The sequence below is a fragment of the Chinchilla lanigera genome, unplaced genomic scaffold (genome assembly GCF_000276665.1).
Source record: "Chinchilla lanigera isolate Chin_1 unplaced genomic scaffold, ChiLan1.0 scaffold00036, whole genome shotgun sequence".
Classification (NCBI taxonomy): domain Eukaryota; kingdom Metazoa; phylum Chordata; class Mammalia; order Rodentia; family Chinchillidae; genus Chinchilla; species Chinchilla lanigera.
In genome coordinates, this window is record NW_004955437.1 from 13,534,177 (window position 1) to 13,550,404 (window position 16,228).

The following is a 16,228-nucleotide window of genomic DNA, read 5'->3' on the forward strand; positions in this document are numbered from 1 at the left end:
GGCTCTCCCGGGCGCCCGCCGCCGCCGCTCGCTTTTTTAATGTCCACAGACAGTGAAAAGGAACTCGGCGTTAGGGGGTGAGTAAGTGAATCAACTCGCCCGGAGCCGAGCAAGTTGAAGTGTCAGATTACATTGGCTATTCTATTTCCAAAGGGCCCCGCGCCGCCGGCCGCACGCAAAAGCCGGCGCGGAGCACAGCCGGAACGGAGCGCCGAGCCGCCGCCAGCGCTCTCCTCACTCTCTCTGCGCTCTCGCCGCGCTCTTTCTTTCCGCCTCTCCCGATCTTTCCTCGCTTTCTTCCTTACTCCCTTGGCTCAGCGCTCCACAAGCTTTTCCTCACTTGGCACTGACGGCTCCGCGTCACCCCCCCACGCAGCTCGTCCACTCGACCCCCCCTAGTTCTCTTCCCTGAGCCTCAGCTGGCGCACGCCCCCCACGCCCCCGCCCCAGTAAGTTTGGAGAAGAGAAATTTTGAACCTAGGAAGGGATCACTTTGGGGAGAACATCAAATGCACCCGCTTGCCGGGCGCAACCCATCCCTGCGGGCGCACTTGCACGCCCCCGCCTGATGTGCACCCCGGGCCGCCGGCGCTGTCTGGTACCTGAACTGGGATGGGTGAGATGCTAACAAGATCTCCAAAGCCTTCCCTGGAGGAGACTTTGGGTTAGTTCCTAACCTCCGGAGCTTGGGGGGTGGGAAGAGGATCACAGCTGAGGGCGACAAGAGGCCAGCGTGCGCTCCTCTCGACGGCTGGATGGAGCTGGGTGCGACGCGCACCGCGACTCTGGACACCCGAGTCGGCCCCAGACGCGTGGGTGTTCGAGGCTTCTCGGGCAGCGCCTGGGGCGCCGTGCGCGCCGGCGAGGTGGGGGCGGCAGACCCGGCCCCTACCTCCACCCAGGCTTGGGCACGGCTGTAGGGGAGGCAAGGAGCGGAGGCAGTCCCGAGTCGCAGCTGGGCGCGCCCACTCGCGGGGTTCCCCTCGCAGCCCGCCCCCCAGAGTCCTAGTGCGCGCCCACTCTGGCTCACGTCGTCACACGCACAGAACTCCTACACACACGGCACACATATTCGCGCCCACCCTCAGCTCTGCAAACATGATACTCCCCGCACACAAATGCGCTCGCACACACACTTTCCCTCACAACACGCCCGCGCACACTGTCAGAGTGAGCACTCAGACACGCAGCTGTACACACACGCATGCAAACATCGCTGCACACAACTCCACGTACACCCAAAAACCAAAACACTCCCTGTTCTCGAAATCTTGCGTTCACGTACACACACACTCGCACCCCCCATACACCTCCTCTTCCACACCCCTTTCTCGGGGCACCCCACCCTTGATGGGCGGCACTTTCATTTCCCAGCATAATCAGCGCTTGGGTTGGACACACACACGCGCGCACGCACGCGCTCCCCTCCCGGGCGGACAGGCGGGGAAGGTTGGGCCTGAAGCCCGCTTCACCATCCAGGTGTAGAAGCAGGTCCGAGCTCCGCGTTTTGCAGGCCGCCGCGGTGTCGGAGGCGAGGCGAGGAAGGGAGCTGGAATAACAAAGGCAAGTTGGGGAGAGCGCAAGGGGGCGCAGCCCCGGCCGGGCCGCGGGGGGAGCCCTGCACCGCCAGGGCGTCGGAGGCTGCAGGGTCGCGGGCGCCGGGAGCCGGAGGTGGGGAGGAAAGGTGGGGGGCGAGAGGCGGGGCCGCAGCGTGACGTCAGAGAACAATGACACCGCTGGGGGCGGGCACGGGGAGGCGGCACGGGCGGGAGTCTCCCCCGGGGCCCGGCGGGCGGAAGAAGTCCTAGCCGCTGCCTGATTGACGAGGTCCGCATGGGAGCGCCGACGTGCCACGCAGACTCGCGGGCTGCCGGGGCCTCGTGGGCGGCGATCCGAGTGCTCCTGGACCCGGCGGAGGGGGTGGGGGAGTGGAAGGCTGGCGTCCTCCCGCCAGCACAGACCCCTATTTTAGAACATCCTTCAGAGGGCCGCTCTGACCTCGGCTTGAACTCCTTCAGGGCTGGAGAGATCACTCCTTCCATCGCCGGGAGAGAGGAGGCAACGTGAATTCATTCCCAAGGCTCTGGTAGTCTGACAGCCAGTGAACTCAGCCTGGAATTCCTGAGGGCTCGGAGCCTGCAGCTCGGGGCCCCAGGGACGTGATGTGTCTGTGTGCGTGTGCGGAACCTGTTTGATTTTCCCAGTGGAAACCCTGCCTTCTCCTGCCACTGGGCGCTAGGGAAGGTGCTCCTTTCCAGCCTCCTTGGCCTTCTGATCTGTCACGCACGGAATGGACTGTTACCGCCGTGGCTCCCCCACCCACCCACAGGTGGCAGCTGAGTATCTCTGGGGAGAGTGGGTGGTATGCAATCACTTCCTGACCTCTGGGGACACCCGGAGGCACAGTCCCAGTAAATTCCTGTGGGAGGGAGTCCCTGCTTCTCAGCCTGTGGGTGGCCCAAGTTCACAGGTGGCTGGAGGGCAGCCTGAGAAAGCCTTGAAGCCCTAACTTGTAAGGTGGGAATTCAGCTTGCTGCCTGGTCGCTAGACCTACAGCTCTCCCAACCCCAGCCTCTTCCAGCATTGCAGTGAGCAGAAAGCCACGCCACCCCCAGGTCTAAAATCCCGCAGTGGAGTTTCCAAGCATTTAAGGACTTTGGATGCACGAAACCAGCCCCAGCCAGAAACTGGGCCAGTTCCTATTGCCTTGATGGTACCAGGTCAGGACACTGGGCCCTCTCGGCTTTCTGTCCAAATCCCTCAGTGAATATCCTGGGCTGACCATCTCCAGGAAGTGGGGGAATTCGGATGACCTCAGGGTGATCACTCATGTTCAGAAGCTCCTATCCAGAAGCTTCCAGCCAGTATTTATACCTGGGGAATGAGGAAGTGGCCACAGAGGAGCCAAGCAGAACCAGGCCTTAGCAGCCCACAACCTGGGGTAAGGCCAGCCCTCCCTAGATGTGCAAGCAGGGCACTTAGAGCAGCAAGTCTGAGAAACCCCACCCAGGCTTCTTGGGGACTGGAGCCCCACTCCTTGCTCTTGGAGGACCTGGCCATCTCTGACATCTTCCAGGGGAAAGATCAGATCTTACCAGAGGGCAGGTCAGATCACTCGGAGGTCTTGGATGATGCTGTGACCTATTCAGTGCCTACTGTGTGCTGAGGACAGTGGGGCGAGGATCCTGGGTAGTAGTTTAAGGAACTGGAGTTGTGTATATTACAAGTCCATACTGGATCCAGATGCAAACTCAAGTCCTTGGTACCATTTTCCTGCTGGCTGCAGCCTAGCTCCTCATCTACACTGATGGACTCTACGCATGGCCCAAACAACTGGGTTTCCCTCTCTGGGCCTTGTTAGCTTAAGGGCAAGGTTCCCTGCCAGTGATGTCTTCGTGAGGCCTATGTATCTTGAGACCGCAGTCTCTCCACCTCAGCCTGTCTGGTCCAGGAAGTCTGAAGTGAGGCAGAGATGAAAGTGCCATAGTCCCAGCCCTGGGACCTGGAAGATTATCCTTGTTTTGCCAGGGCTGGCCAGGCATCACCTGGATCCAGAGGCAGCTTCAGGACCCATTATGGGGGTGCAGGCTGCATGGCACAGCCCTCAGGTGCTCATACAGGGTCTTGGCTTGCCCCACAGACTGGGATGCTATTCATTTCCCCTCCCTGGAAACCATCATCAGAACAAAGAGGCCATGGCTGAGAGCAGGACCCAGATCTCAGAAGGCTGAAGTCACAGGCTCAGGTAGTGAAAGGCTTCAGGCCCCTGGGCACACAGGACATGTGCAGAGTACAGTGAGTATGGCCAGCTGGTCCAGGAGGCCCTTTGCAGTCTGGGAGATGGGGACAGGTGCGTGTGGGGCTGTTTTCTTGTCCCAGTGACTGCCTTCTCTGTCCGAACTCCCACCCCTAACCCCTGATGGGAGCCAGGGACATTTGGATTGGTCCTGGGGAGGTGGAAGGAAAATCACATGTGTGGAGAGCTGACTGTGTGCCAGGCACTAGGGAAACCTTCTTCCATCCGTGTCACAAGCCAGGTGTCACTGCGGCCGCAGGAAGGTCCTCAGAGGCTCTGTGACCTGCTGGTGATCTCAGCTGTTAGGTGGGTGACACAAGGGTTGGGCTTACGGTCTGGCTGTTCCTGGGGGTAGAAAATGGTGTTTTGCCCTCATCTTATTGCCATCTATGGTAAGAATGAGGTGGCCTGCAGGTTCTTTGGGGTAAAGACCATCACCCATGTGCAAGGGAAGTTGAGGGTCCTTCCTATGGCTGTGATATGACAGAGAATGCATTTAGCATTCACCCCTTGGTGGATCCAGGAAGCACTGGGCGCTGCGTAGCTTTGCGCCTGAGCCTCCCACAGGTGGATGGTCAAGTACAGCAGAGAGGTACAATGTCCTTGCTTGTTGGACTCTCAGCTCTGCCTCTTTGTGTTGTTCCAATAGGATTTCCCCTCCCTTCTCTGAGTCCAGCACCTGGCCTTGACTCTCCAGGACCCTTCTCCTGGGCCAGTGTCTCACTCTCCACCATGGAGCTCTGCTCTCCTTGCTCCTGGTTCCACATCCAGTTCAGTCCCCCACCTCCACCCCCAGGGAGACCCTGAGAGTAGACAGATCTGCTTCAGCGTGGGCACAGCTGGGTACCCACCCCACCATGCCTACCTGCATATGGCATGAGCACATCACAGCCTCCCTGTGCTTCCGTTTCCCCCTCTACCAGGTTCAAAAGCTTGAGTACCTAGGGTGAAGAGTGAACTGTCCAGTGGCACTTTGGCCTCTGATCGTCCTGTGAGCCTTTCACCCTTGGGTTGACCTGTAGTCCACTTTAGGTTTCTGGGGCACTGCTTCAAGAAGCACACTCACAGGGGCGCCTTCAGTGGGGTAGGGGCAGGAAACTGATAGGTACAGCAAGGAGCTGCCCAGGACAGGAGACATCTAGGGCTGAAGAAGTAGCAACTCTCACCCTTGCTCATAGAGCAATTCTCATCCTCTGAGCCACACAATAGCACTTTTATGGGTGACTAAACAGTCCTAAAGGGAGGTGGTGGCTTCCCCAGAGCCATGTAGCTGGGCAGTGCCAGCAGTGCCTGAGAACCCCTTATCCTCCTGCAGGACCCTTTCCTCTGGCCCTGGGAGCCATGCACAGAGCACCGGGGTGCAGCAGGCTGGGACAGCAAGTGGAAGACTGCACCTCCTGCCTCTCGACATTGCGCCGACCTTCAGGCTGCTGGCCTCAGGGCTAGTGCTCCCTTGCCCTGACCTTGTCCTTTCACCATGCTGGGTGGCTTCCAGAATTGCTAGCTAGCATTCTGTGCTCATTCTTTCCTTCCTCCTGGGACACACCTCTCCCAGTCTTCAAGGCCACAGCCACAGCTGCCTACCTGGGAGCCTGTCTTGGTGTCTTGGCCAGACGTACTGCTGGCCTCCTCTCTATTCTGGGTGCTACTGGCTTTGCCTGCTGCTTAGCTACCATGCAAAAGCTTGTTAAATTCTTAACATGTGCCAGGCCCTGAGTAGCTCAACTGTTTGAGCTCCTGTGATCCTCATCTGAGCTGTAGGTTAGTATTAACCGTTCCATTTTACAGCTAAGGAAACTGAGGCATGGGGCGTTTCATTTGCCCAGTGTGGTACCTTAGCATAGGCTGCAGGGTACAGGGTGGCCCGCTGCTCCGTCCTGTCATCAGTACAGCACCCGAGGGGCTGGCAGGCAGTAAAGTGCGGTAGAAGGCACAGGGGCACACAAGATGGACTCCCAAGGCCCCAGGAAGGACTGTCCCCATCAAATGCCACTGTAAGAGCAAGGAAAGTAAAGCGCCAACATCGTGTGGGGCCTGGAAGACAAGCTGTTGTGGAGGCTGTGGGGAAACAGATCAGAGTGGGGCACAGACCTGCCCATGGTCACTGGGCAGCAGCGGGGCTGCAGCTAGGGCTCCCAGTCTGGTGTGGCTTCCTATACCTTGTAACCAGCTGTGGGGCCCCTGCAAATGCTTTTTTTTCAAGGACACAATGCCAGACGCCTCCAGGATGCTGAGCTGTTCAATGAATGACTCCCCCCACCCATTAAAATAGAAAAAAGAAGAGAGAGAGAAGAAGAAAGAAAGAAATCCAGGCATTGTTCACAACCACAGCTGGTGCCAACCAGAATCCCGCGGAAGAGAATGGAGCGGGAGCCTGCTGCCCAGGGGCCTGGCTGCTGACACAGGCCCTTTCTGTTCGGCTCCCCACTGTGGCCCCTCCGTGGACGCCCTCCACCTGCCTCCATGGCCCCAGAGCCCAGTCTCCTGCTACCTCACCAACTTTGATAAATCCAGGTGCCACCAGCACCCTGCCATGCTTTGCTTCCTTACCCAACCATTGCCTGGAGTGAGCTGGGCTCCCTCCCTGCCAACCTAGTGCCCACCCTACCAGGGGAGGATTACAGTGCCTATCTGGGGAAGCTGTACAAGTGTCTTCCCCATGGAACATAGGGGAGACCTTGCTTTGCTTGTGGGGTGGGCCTAGGTGGATGTCCCACCCTGCCGCTAGGCACCAACCTTTCTCTCACACATGAAGTCCATCGCAGTGGGGACTGTGGACCTGATGAACAGCTCTGCAGAGATGAAAATACAGTACTTTAAAAGTCACCCAGAGACAAAAGTGGTTTAAAAGTTGCCCAGTTTGTTTTCTGCCTTTGGCCTTAGAAGGAAAGGGTTTCCCAAAGTCTCCTAAGCCATCTTTTTTTGTTTGGTTGGTTTTAGTTTTTTTGAGAGAGTCTCACTCTGTAGTTCAGCCTGGCCTTGATATCACTGTGTAGCCCACGCTAGATTTGAACTCATAGTGATCCTCCTGCTTCAGCCTCCTGACAGCTGGGATTACAGGCCTGTGCCACCATGCCTGGCTCCCATTCCATCTTATTGCATCCTCCCCTCCCTGTCCTCTGGGAGTTCTGTCTACCCCTGGATCCCAGATCCCTAGGACATGAGCTGGTCTGATCCAGATTTCTCCAAACAGCCCTACAGGAGCCACATCCTGCCCACTGGCCAGTATCCACCAGGAGCCCTGGGGTCAGGCTGGCCACCAGAGACAGCTTTTCAAGCTCTCTCCTCCCTCCTGTGGGCACAGTACCTTAGAGTCTGTTTTTGTTTTTAAAAAAGTTTTTTGTCACATGGAAGTGCCGCAGCAGCATCCTTGGGAGGATGCAGATTTGCAAATGGCACAACCCCCTTTGTAGAGAAACAAACTGGCCTTCCAAAGGCCTGATGATCTAGGTAAGTTTACACGAGTGCTGGGCAGAGTTGGCATTTGAACCCTGGTCTCTGGATTCCATGTCACATATGGGAATGGGGACGCAGGTGTTGATGGCCTCAGAAGATGACACTTCTAGCCCCTGCGTGCTACCAGAAGACAGGATCTCGGACACACTGATTCAATCAACAAATATTTATTGAACACGAGCTGTGTGCCAGGTACAAACCTTGGCCCTGGGTGTCCAACTATGCAGAAGCAGATCTGGTTCATGCTCCTCTGCACCTGTGGTCGGTGGAGGAGACAGACACCGAAACAGACCTTGTATGGAAGGACTTCCCACCCTGTAGGCAGCATCCAGCCTGTATGCCCTCAAAAAGCTCATGGCTGAGGGGCTGGAGATAGGGGCTCTGGTCCCTGTATTGCCCCTCGCTGGCCATGTTGACATCAGGCAAAGTTTCCTACCTGCGAAATCTCAAGCGAGTGGCTCCTCACATGTTTTCTCGGGTTCCTGCCCAACTCCCACCTTCTGGGTCCAGTAGTTAATGATTTCCTGGCATGAATAATTACCCTGATTTAGTGTGTTCTTAAACCCGACTTTTCCTAGGCACTTGGAGCCGGAAAGGGGCTTCTGAGGTTCCCTGAGCTGAGCCCCTCACTAAGCAAGAACCCCGTAGCCTCAGTGCCTCAGTGCTCTAGGAAACTGATGGTCATTGTTTGTACACTTCCGGAGATGGGGCACTCACGGCTCCCACACACAGCAAACCGCTCTCTGCGCAGTGGTGTGCTGGTAAATGTTTAACATCTGGCTCTCCAAAGGGGGGAGAACCTGATTGGTAGTATTTGCTGATTTCCATCGTGTAAATACTCCCACCGCGGCCCATTTCAAGCTGCCAGTCTAACATCAACTTGCTCACACTTCCTGAAAATTTGAGTCAGCTCTTAGGAGCTGGTCCAAGCAGGCTGCAACCCACCACTGCCCCAGCCCACAGAGAAGCCTCATCCGGTTCTACTTGCTGGAAAGTTTTTGCTGGTATCAAGTGCAGCACCCAATTGGTCAGGCAGTCCACTTGGGCCTGAAGGAGGACTGACCTCTGAAGGCCTTCGGAGCTCTCGTGGTGACGGGGATGGTCCTGGGCCCGGTAGACACAGGGCAGGCCCACCCTCCTGCTTGGCCTTTCTACCTCCTTTCCTCTCTTCTTCCCCTTCTAAGTATTTATGGGCTTTGGTGACACTATAGGTACTATGGCAACAGGGACCAAATCTCAGCTCCCAGCCCCCTCCTTCCCTGCCTGCACCTTCCAGGCTGGAATCAGACACCAGCCCTCCCTAAGCCTGACCTGACCTGCACCCCTTTCCTTCCTGCAGCTGCAGGCCCCGCCTCCCAGAGCTTATCGCTCGCTTTGGCACTTATCACTTTCTACCTTGGATTACAGCTATTTGTGTACACGCCTTATCTCCCTGCCAGACAGAGAGGCAGCGCTGGCTTGTTGAAAGAGCTTGGACTTTGGAGCTGCATGACCTGGCCCCCCGCATCCCAACCCTGCAGGCACTCAGGGAGCTCACATCACCTTTGTGAGCCTCAGTTTCCTTATCTGTGAAGTGGGACTGCTCACATCACCTTTGTGAGCCTCAGTTTCCTTATCTGTGAAGTGGGACTGCTCACATCACCTTTGTGAGCCTCAGTTTCCTTATCTGTGAAACCAGCAGTGGAACTGCTGGTAACCCTTCCTGAGATGACTAGAATTTTTTTTTTCTTCCGGTACTGGGAATCAAACTCACGACCTTATGCTTGCCAGGCAGGCGCTATGTCGCTGAGCTAAATCCCCAGCCCCTAGAAATGTTAAACTTCCTTTACTGTTTCTGTGTGGACTCCCCTGCTCTTGGGGACAGAGTACCTCTTTGTAGTCTTCTGTCAAAACCATAGCAATACTCACAGTGGCCAGAGTACATGCCAACACTATGTAAAGTGTGTTGTTCTAATAACTTACGTAGGCTAACCCATTTCACCTTGCAAAAATGGAGCTGTGGTAGTATTTCCACTGCTAAATGACAGTGTAGAGAGGTTAAATAGCGAGCCCAAGTGGAAGAGCTGAGATTTGAATCCAAGAAAATCGGCTCAGAGCCTTATTGTTGGGTTCTATGTCATGTGGCCATGCTCTGAGGGCACGTGGTAGCTTGTGCAGTGGTAAAGGGGGTGCCATCTTTGCAGTCCTGTTCCTTGTCCTGCCCAAGGAGTAGGGATGGGGAGATGTGTGAAGCTCCTGGTCTGCCCTCTAAGACCTCCTCAGAGGTGAAGTGGTTTGTACCAAAGAGCAGAATGTCTCCAGGTCCTTGAGGGCAGGGGACAGAGAGGACATTTGTGAGAAGTCTATTTGTGGTGGGCCTTGACAAATGAGTACTTGAGCAGGGTGAGCAGGGCAGAGAGCAGCCCGAGCAAAGCTTTGAGGTGGGCGGGGCACACGGGGGCCGTTGGGGTCAGGCCAGGCGTGGTCACTCCCTCTGGTGGGTGGCACAGACCAGAGGCTGGGCCCCGGGGGAGGGGCTTGCTGGTTGACAGTCTGTGACCCAGGAATGGCTGGGTTGAGGGGACCAGTTCAGGGGTTTTGGAAGCCAGTGCAGACTCCTAAAGGCTGAGAGCTACTAGGCGGCTCTGGGGCCAGGTTGTTGTTCTCTGGCCCCTCTGTAAGCCACTCGGATGTCATAGCGTTGGGTTCCTGAATTCAGCTGTGGGGGTCATATCCCTCTGTTCTTCTGACCCTTGGTTTGCTTTTCCTAACCAGGCATGAAGAGGGGATGAAGTGGGGTTGTGAGAGGACTGTGTCTGATGCTCCTGGGGCAGGAGACCGGGTGGGGTGCTCCCTTTAGAGGGAGGTAGGAGGGGGCTGAGAGGAGCCTCAGTTCCCTCATCCAAGATGAGGTGCTCATGGTGAGGCTTCACAGTAGCCCGGGGCATATGTGGAGGGCTCCGGCCGGTGAGCACCAAGCACGCCAAGCGGGCCCCCATGACTTCCGCACCACTCCCTGTTTTCCTAGCACTGCCAAGGGATGTCCAGCAATGATGGCTTCTGCAGGAACAGCTTGGGCTGAACCCTGGACCTCCTTTCAGCATGGCCATGTCCCCTCCAGGCACCCCTAAGGAGTCCTTGGAGAACCCTCCTTCTGTGACCAGGGCTGCTATGACACCTCCCACGGTCATAGACACACCTCACCCCTGGCGGTGCCGCAGTCACATGTGTGTGCGCACACGCACTTGCCCACACACACACATGCGCATGCACACACATGCTCCCCTGTACCCAAAGTGATACTTCAGGGACTGTGGGCTCCCAGTGCACCCCCACGGGCCAGCACCTAGGCTCCTGCTTCTGCAGACGTCACACCAGCCCGGCGGTCGCCAGCCTGAGTCATTTGAGCCAGTGGCTTCACAAGCCCTGCGTGGTGGCTCCGATGTTCCCAGCAGTCCTGCCCAAATCATTACGCTCGCTCTACCTCCTCCGATAAGAATTGGGCCTCAGGTGTGTGGCAGGGCTTTAGGGATGGAAGGTGACCCTTCCCCCAACCCAAGCGGGCTCTCTAGGCTTTGAAGGGACAGCAGGAAGGGGAGAGTGAATTAATCCCAGCCTCTCTCCCCCTCCGGGCTCACTATGATGCTAATTTCCTCTGCCTTTGATCCACACTCCCCCCCAGTCCGGCCCCTAACTCTGAGCTCAGCCGGCAATGAGCATGGTCTGAGATTAGGGCTACCCTGGGTGAGGGCCCCGGGCAGATCCCTGCATGCAGCAGATTGGGGTTTTGTCCCTAGGGAGGGGGTCTGGGGGATTATAGCCCTGGTAACTGACGGGCATTCTCTCCCTTCTCCCTTGCCCTCCCCATTCCTCCTGGGGGGCTCTGTTTCCCGATCATCACAGAGCCCAGTGAGAGGCCCCAGGAAAGGACTCCAGAAGCTCTGGCCAGGGCTAGTGGAGCCAGGGCTCCAGCTCAGCTCTTTCAGCCTCCAATCCTGCCCTATTTCCACAGGGGGTTTCTGTCCCATGATCTTTTTATTCTCTTTCTTTTTTTTCTGTGTTCTTTGGGGTATTTTGTTTTTTGAGACAGTGTCTGTCTAGGTAGTTTAAGTTTGGTCTTGAACTCAACATATAGCAAAACCAACCTTAAACTAGTGACGATCCTCCTGCCTCAGCCTCATGAGTGCTGGGATTATAGGTGTGCACCACCATGCCCAGCCTGCTCAGTGTTTTGTTGTTGTTGTTGTTTTTAATCCACTTCACTAAGGAATTACTATGCCAGGGACTGCCCAGATTTGTGTGGCCTCAGACAGTCCTCACAGCGCTTGCTGTGAGTCCTGCTTTATAGATGGGCCAACTATCCCATGCTACTCTGTGATAGATAGCAAAGTCTGACCAAATCCTGGACACAAGGTGACCAGAGTCCCTTGCTATACAGAGGGGATACTGAAACCCAGATAGAGGGAGGGACAAACTCAAAGTCATCAAGAGTTGGCTGGCATCCCTCCCCTCCCTGCCTAGCATAGTGAGCCTTGTCCTGGAAACTACTGGAGTCTTCTGTGGACCCCACGGAGCTGGCGCAAGAGGCCAGGGCTCCCCTTTGCCACAGAACCAGGGATGGGACATCTGTGAAAATGCCAGCTTTGGGTAATCATGGAGGCATGTAGGCCAACCTGGCCTTGGAACAGCCTGTAAACTTCAGCATAAACACAATTAAATTTTTTATTACATTATATTTCATACATATAAAAGACTATTTGTGAGCTATGAAACATATCACAAAGAAGGTTCATGACCGCTCTGCTTCAGAGCTGGATTATTGTGGACACCTGGGAAGATCCGCCACCTCCAGCCCCCACTTCCCGAGGGTAATCACTCCCCAAATTTTGTTAATCCCTCTCTTCCTCTTTTTAACAATAATTTTACCCACAGGTGTGGGTGCACTTTTGAGATCTTGCATCTACCCTCCATTCCCAGAAGTGCCTTCTCTAAAGGGATGGAGGGAGATCTTCAAAATCAACCTGCACCCCAGCCGCGTGTGACCCTTTCCCCCAGTGCTACTTAGTACCTGGCTTGGTTTCCTGGCTCCAGCGAATGCTCTGAAACAGGACAAGTCTTCCTGATGCAGCCAGCGGGAGCAGGGCAGCTGGGCCTTCCCTGAGCAAGGCAGGTGACCAAGCGTTTGCATAAGCAGGTGTGGCCATCTAGGGCCTTTCTTACGTGGGCTGCTGCGAAACAGACCCTTTCCAGTCACAGCCCCAAGGGGTCATTTCGGGGAGGCTTTTCCTCTTGAGTCTGCTGTAGTCCTTGGGCATCCTTCTCTCAGCCCTTCCCCCAGGGAAGTGGGACTCATAGCCAGTACGATCCCAGGGTATCTGAAGCTGAGCTTCAGACCCACAGCTGGTGCTCCCAGGGGGCCAGGACAGAATCCGAGCCTGGACAGTCCTGGGTTTGGCCTTTACCCATCTGCTGTGTTGGTGTGTGGATGTGAGACACTTGTACAAGTTGTTCAGTGCAAGTGCCTGTGAGTGTGTGTGACTGCGGGAACACGCACATTCATACACATGCTCACACTCATGAGTGTATAGGTGGCCCCACAGCCACGGGCCCTGTGGAGCATAGAGGGATGCTTCCTTTCTCTGTTTTTGGCTCCCTATCCCAGAGAGGTTTGTTCTCTCTTCAGGGGTCACACAGTGCGCACTTCTGGGGGGCCTGCTGAGTGCAAGGCTTGGAGGGTTTGGGCAGAGCCCTGTGAGGAGCCCTTCTGCCCTGTCTTCCTGTCCCAGGGTCTCTGCAGCCAAGTGCCACTGCCTCCACATCCCAGAGGAGGACCCTGAGGTCCCGAGGCCAGACAGGCAGCTCCAGAGCCAACACTGGGGATGGGACAGTGAGACCAGCAGTCCTGAGGGACCCCAAATCCTCTCCTGGGCTCTTCTTTCTTCAAACTGCACCGGGAGGACATATCCCTGGGTACCTGTAGGTGCGCACTGTAGCTGCAGGGAGCAGTGGGGATTCAGGACAGCTGGGATCTGAGTGGGGCTGGACAGTGTGGGTCAGCACCACCAAATGTCTACACTGGGGACCGGCCACACCTGCCTCAGTGCACGTGTGCACACTTGTGCTTGTGGGTCCACAGGGGCCCAGGAACAGTTGAAGCAGATCCTCTGCTGCCCAGCCTTGCTTTGCTCCATTACTCCAGCTACCAAAGGAGTCCTATGACTTCTGGTCTTCTTGTCCCTCTGACCCCCAACGGGACCTAGTGGCCAGTGGAGGTGAATTTAAGCATGGCTAAGTGCCCCCTCCTGGGCCACCTTCTCTGCCCTTCAGGTGGCAGTGATGTGATTATTATCTGGCATGAATACAGAGGTAGCAGATTCCCCGTCTATCTGTCCAGTATCCAGGCACCACCCAGAAGCCCAGCGAGGCTTCTTCCGGATGAGGCTGGCCATGTGGCCGGGCAAGTGTGGTCTCTAGCTGTGGACTCTGACAGTGGACAGAACCCAGGAGTCTTGCTCCAGCTGCAGGTTCTAGGAGGGTCACTTCGCATAGGTGAGCCAAGTCCCTAAACTATACAGAAAGGATGGACGCCCTCCTTTATGATGCCAGAGACAGTGACACTGGCTCAGACCAGGGTCAGAAAGAGCAGTTGGGGTGGTCCGTGTTCATTCTTATAAGCACCACACCCAGCCAAGCCCTGTGGCTTCTAGCCCCTCCCCCCAGGCCACAGGACTTGGGCCTGCCTTGTATCCCGGGGGATCCCCGATTCCAGTCCTGGCACCACCTTCCAACTAGGTGGCCTTGGGTATCTCACGGCCCTCGGGCTGCAGCAGCCTCAGTCCCAAGGGAGCACACCAATCCAGAGTCATAAGAGGTGAGGATTCCCCAGGAGACAGCAGAGAGGACCTGTAGGTCACAGTGCCACATCTTGTGAGATGCTGGAGCACAGCGTGGATAACAAAGGCCCATGGGTGCCCTGTGGGTCTCTGTCCTTGGGCACCTAGCACCTGGCCTCCATTTGGGCTGAAGGCTGCATGTCACCCGTGGAAGGGAGAACCATGTCTGTTCGGGGATCCTCTCCTGCGCCTTGTGTCACCTCCCCACCGCCCCAAGCTTCCATGCTGGATTGCTCCCCTCTGGAGCCTGGGGCTGCTTGGAAGCTGGGGAGGTGGCATTGGAGGGGCAGAGGTGATCTAGTTCAGAGCATCTCTCCTGGCCCTTACTTACCCTTCCTCACCCATAGGTGGAACTGCCAGTGAAAGAGCTCAAGAGAGCCGCCCAGGCTGCTGCTGGGGACCCGGTTTCCCTACTGTCTGTGTGTGGCAGCCGCCAGCTCCACGTTGGCAGCCAGTTCGGGTCTCTGATTTTAATGATTTCCTGAGTTCATTCCGTTTCCTACCTCAGGGAAAGAAGGAGAGGTGATCCTCTTGGAAATTCACATAATTGCTTTTATTTGATTTTTATTAAAATGCATTCAGGAATAATGTGATTGCCCCCTTTATTACGTTGTTCATCAATCTGGCATGGGAATCCGCTAAGAAAAATGCGGTGGGTGCAGGAGCCTGGTGCATGGTGGGGAGTGGGCACCCCGTGGTGGGTTCAGGGGCTCCCTTGCCTTGCCCTGGGGGAGCCACTGCCTGACGCTGAGCCCCTGCTGCTCCTGTCTGGGAAGGTGGGCGCATGTTGGGGATGCTGTGAGCTAATTCTTGACGCCTCCCACCCCAGCCTAGCCCACCTCTCCTCTGTTCCTCTTCTGCCCAGCTCCTGTGGGGTCCATGGCCATCTGGCCTCCCAGCCTTCCCCGGCCCCTGCTCCCCTTGGCACCTCATTGCCTGCACTTTGATGATCTCACTGTCTTCAAACCCAAGGCCCTCAGCCCACTTTCCCACAACTCTCCTAATCATGCGACTCCTCTGCTCAGGAACCTCAGTAGCTCCCAGAGACTTCTTTCCCACCTGGAATTTTACCTGGAGTTCTAGACCTCTACTCAGACCTGGATGTGGGCCTTGCTTTGTTTTACCTTGTGGGGCATTGGGCAAGTCGCTCTTTCTTGGCCTCACTTTGTTGATGCCAGCAAGAACAGAAAGTCATTCCATAGGGTCAGAGGGAGAAGTGTGCACAGGCTCCGGGTCTGCACCTCGTGCAGATGCGAGGACATGGCCCTGCCTGGGAAAGCCTGCAGAAGCTGAGCAAGGGGCACATCTGGCTCTGACCTCTGCAGAGGCCGCAGTCTGGCTGCGGTGGCCACGGTGACGGGGATGATTGTCCTTCCAGCACTTCGGCCCCCATTCCCAGTAGTCCTGCCTCACCTTCCTCCGGTGGTTTCACCCACTTCTTGCTGCCCTCTCTCGGGACTGGTTGTTTGTAGAAGAAGGGCATAAATGTGTTTGCTGGGCTTCCTGGAAGCTCCTAGGGTATGCTGGGGACCCACCGCCCCTGGTAGATGAGGTTCTTTCAAAGGGCATTGTTTCGCAGGTGGACACTGCCAGGAGAAGCCCTTACACCCTTAGTGTGAGTGGGCCCTATGGACATCAGGGCAGCCCCTGTGTAAGTGACCCTGGTTCTGGGGTGTTCTAGGGTGTTCTGGCCCCGCTGCACAGGAAGTCAGGGAGCATGGGGCAGGCACTGACTTTCAAAGCCTGTCTGGGGGCTTGAACAATTTTTTTATGAGTCCACGTTTACAGTGCATAACGAATGCATTCATTATGGGGTGTTGGTTCAGATACGTGTTGCATCTCCGTCCTTTTTATCTTCCATTCCTCTCTCCCTCCATCCCTAGATCCCCTTCCCATGTGTAAAAGGTCTACCTCTGTGCTTCCTATCATCTTTTATTTTGCTCTTTACATTATTTATAATTGGAGTTTCTCACATAAGAGAAGCCACGTGATAGTTAACCTTCTGCGCCCGATTTATTTTGCTTAGCATTATGGTCTCAAGGTGCATCTATTTCCGTACAAATGGCAACAGTGAGTTGAGCAGTTCGGCTGTGGGGTCCTTGAG

The 16,228-nt window shown here is 56.1% G+C and overlaps 1 protein-coding gene and 1 long non-coding RNA gene across 3 annotated transcripts in view; one reads left to right on the plus strand and one right to left on the minus strand.

Moving 5' to 3' along the window:
* The window catches only part of Zmiz1 (zinc finger, MIZ-type containing 1), a gene marked incomplete in the record, with an annotated part of 196,207 nt that extends 196,100 nt beyond the window's left edge, over positions 1 to 107 (minus strand). For both annotated transcript variants that reach the window (XM_005389890.2, XM_005389892.2), the window contains 1 exon segment: positions 1 to 107.
* Positions 108 to 1,683: 1,576 nt separating this feature from the next.
* On the plus strand, positions 1,684 to 6,322 carry LOC102019531. The gene is made up of 2 exons (XR_001235077.1): positions 1,684 to 1,827; positions 2,019 to 6,322. It is a non-coding gene; the product is annotated as an uncharacterized LOC102019531 (long non-coding RNA).
* Positions 6,323 to 16,228: the final 9,906 nt, after the last annotated feature.